Source organism: Ursus maritimus, assembly GCF_017311325.1.
Source record: "Ursus maritimus isolate PB19 chromosome X unlocalized genomic scaffold, ASM1731132v1 scaffold_X1, whole genome shotgun sequence".
Taxonomy (NCBI): Eukaryota; Metazoa; Chordata; class Mammalia; order Carnivora; family Ursidae; genus Ursus; species Ursus maritimus.
Window position 1 is genome coordinate 69556739 of NW_024423319.1, and position 2670 is coordinate 69559408.

General features: G+C 45.6%; 1 pseudogene; it reads left to right on the forward strand.

Moving 5' to 3' along the window:
- The first annotated feature begins 267 nt into the window (after positions 1-267).
- Positions 268-2267, forward strand: LOC103681148 (annotated as a pseudogene).
- Positions 2268-2670: the final 403 nt, after the last annotated feature.

The following is a 2670-nucleotide window of genomic DNA, read 5'->3' on the forward strand; positions in this document are numbered from 1 at the left end:
GTGAAACATAAGGAATAGCATGGAGGACCACAGGGGAAAGGAAGGAAAACTGAAGGGGAAGAAATCAGAGAAGGAGATAAGCCATGAGAGACTCTGGACTCCAGGACCTAAACTGAGGGTTACAGAAGGTAGGGGGTGGGGGTGAGGTACCTGGGTGGAGGCATGTGTTGTGATGAGCACTGGGTGTTACACGCAACTAATGAATCATTGAACACTACATCAAAAGTTAATGATGTACTCTATGTTGGCTGATTGAACATAATAAAAAAAGGCAAAAAAAAAAGATGTCATACATGACATCATAGGAAAAACAAGAATGCAAAGGAGGTTGAGAGAACAAGAAGGAAGGAGACAAAATGTCATCCATGGATTACAGTACCTACAGCCAAGCTCAGCCCAGCAGGGCTACAGTGAGTACAGTGTGTACATTGCCCAGTCCACTCAAGAATATACACAGACCACTGGAGCATATGGGCAGCAAAGTTAATGGAACCTTTGTACAGCCCACTGATGTCAGCTATACTCAGGTTCAGACCACTGCAACCTATGCCACACCACCTATGCAACTTCTTATGGACAGGCTCCCTCTGGTTATACTTCTCCAACTGCCCCACTGGTGTATAGTCAGACTGTCCAGGTGTATGGCACTGGTGCTTATGAAACCACCACCTACGGTTGCTACCACTCAGGCCTCCTATGCAACTCAGTCTGCATATGGCACTCAGCCTGCTTACCAAGCCTATGGACAGCAGCCAGCAGCCACCATACCTGTAAGACCATAGGATGGTAACAAATCTGTTGAAACTAGTCAACTTTAATCTAGTACAAGGAGTTATAACCAGCCCAGCCTAAGATATGGACAGAGTAACTACAGTTATCCCCAGGTACCTGGGACCTACTCATGCAGCCAGTCACAGCACCACCATCTTATCCTCCTACCAGCTATTCCTCTAGACAGTGGACTAGTTATGATCTGAGCAGTTACTCTCAGCAGAACACCTATGGGCATCCAAGAAGCTCTGGACAGCAGATTAGCTATGGTCAATAAAGCAGCTATGAGTAGCAGTCACCCACTAGTTAACCTCCTGACAAACTGGATCCTACAGCCAGGCTCCATATCAATATAGCCAACAGAGCATCAGCAGAGTTCATTTCAACAGGACTACCCCAGTAGCATGGGTGTTTATGGGCAAGAGTCTGGAGGATTTTTCAGACCAGGAAAGAACTAGAGCGTGAATGGCCCTGATAACTGGGACATTAAAAGAGGGGGATTTTATTACAGAGGCATGGGCAGAGGTGGGTAGGGAGGAGGACATGACGGAATGAGTATCTCTGGAAAGTAAGGTGGTTTCAATAAGCCTAGTGGACCCTTAGAGGAAGGACCAGATCTTGATCTAGGCCCACTTATAAATCCAGATGAAGACTCTGACAACAGTGCAATTTATGTGCAAGGTTTAAATGGCAATGTGACTCTAGATGATCTGGCATACTTTTTCAAGGGAATCAGACAAACCATAATTCATATTTACTTGGACAAGGAAACAGGAAAGCCCAAAGGCAATGCTACAGTGTCTTATGAAGACCCACCAACTGCCAAGGCTGCCATGGAATGGTTTGATGGGAAATATTTTCAAGGGAGTGAACTTAAGGTTTCTCTTGCTCCACAGGAAGCCTCCAAAGAACAGCATGCAGTTTGGTATGCTTCCCTTGAGGGCAGAAGGATGCTGCTGCCACACTGTGGAGGTCCGGGGGGCCCCATGGGTCACATGGGAGGCAATAGAGGAGACGGAGGTGGCTTCCCCCTAAGAGGGCCCCAGGGTTCCCAAGGGAACCCATCTGGGGGAGGAAATGTCCAGCACTGAGCTGGGACTGGCAGTGTCCTAATCTGGGGTGTGGAAACCAGAACTTCACCTGGAGAACAGAATGCAACAAGTGTAAGTCCCCAAAGCTTGAAGGCTTTCTTCCATCACCCTTTCCACCATCTGGGTGGTGACCATGGCAGAGGCGGTCCTGGTGGCATGATGGGAGGAATAGGTGGCCTTATGGTCCATGGTGGTCCCCATGGAATGTTCAGAGGTGGCCATTGTGGAGACAGAGGTGGCTTCAGTAGTGGCCGGGTCATAGACTGAGATGGCTTTGGTGCAGGAACACAAGGTGGCCTTGGACCTTCGATGGAACAGATGGGAGGAAGAAGAGGCAGGCATGGAGGACCTGGGAAAATGGATAAAGGCAAGGAGTGCCAGGAAGGCAGAGACAAGCCCTATTAGAAGCAGAGACTCTGCAGAACTGCATTGACTACCAGATTTATTTTTTTAAACAGGAAATGTTTTAGATTTATAATTTCATATTTATAATTTTGACCACAATATTATGATTATTCCTTGTCTGTACTTTAGTATCTTTCATCATCTGTAATGAAACATTAAAACAAGTTAAATGGTACTGTGCCAAGTTTTTTATCCTTCCTTTAAAGATGGTAGTTTAACTAAGACTAAACAATGGGAACCCCTTGTGAGCATGCTAGTATCATTGTGGAGAACGAAGAAGGCCTCAAACTGTAACAATGTTAATGGTTGTGATATTTTTTACATAAAATTCCAAATGTTCATAAAAATATTACACTATATACCTAAAACATTGTAAGAGAGGAGTAAAGAATGTGTTGAAACT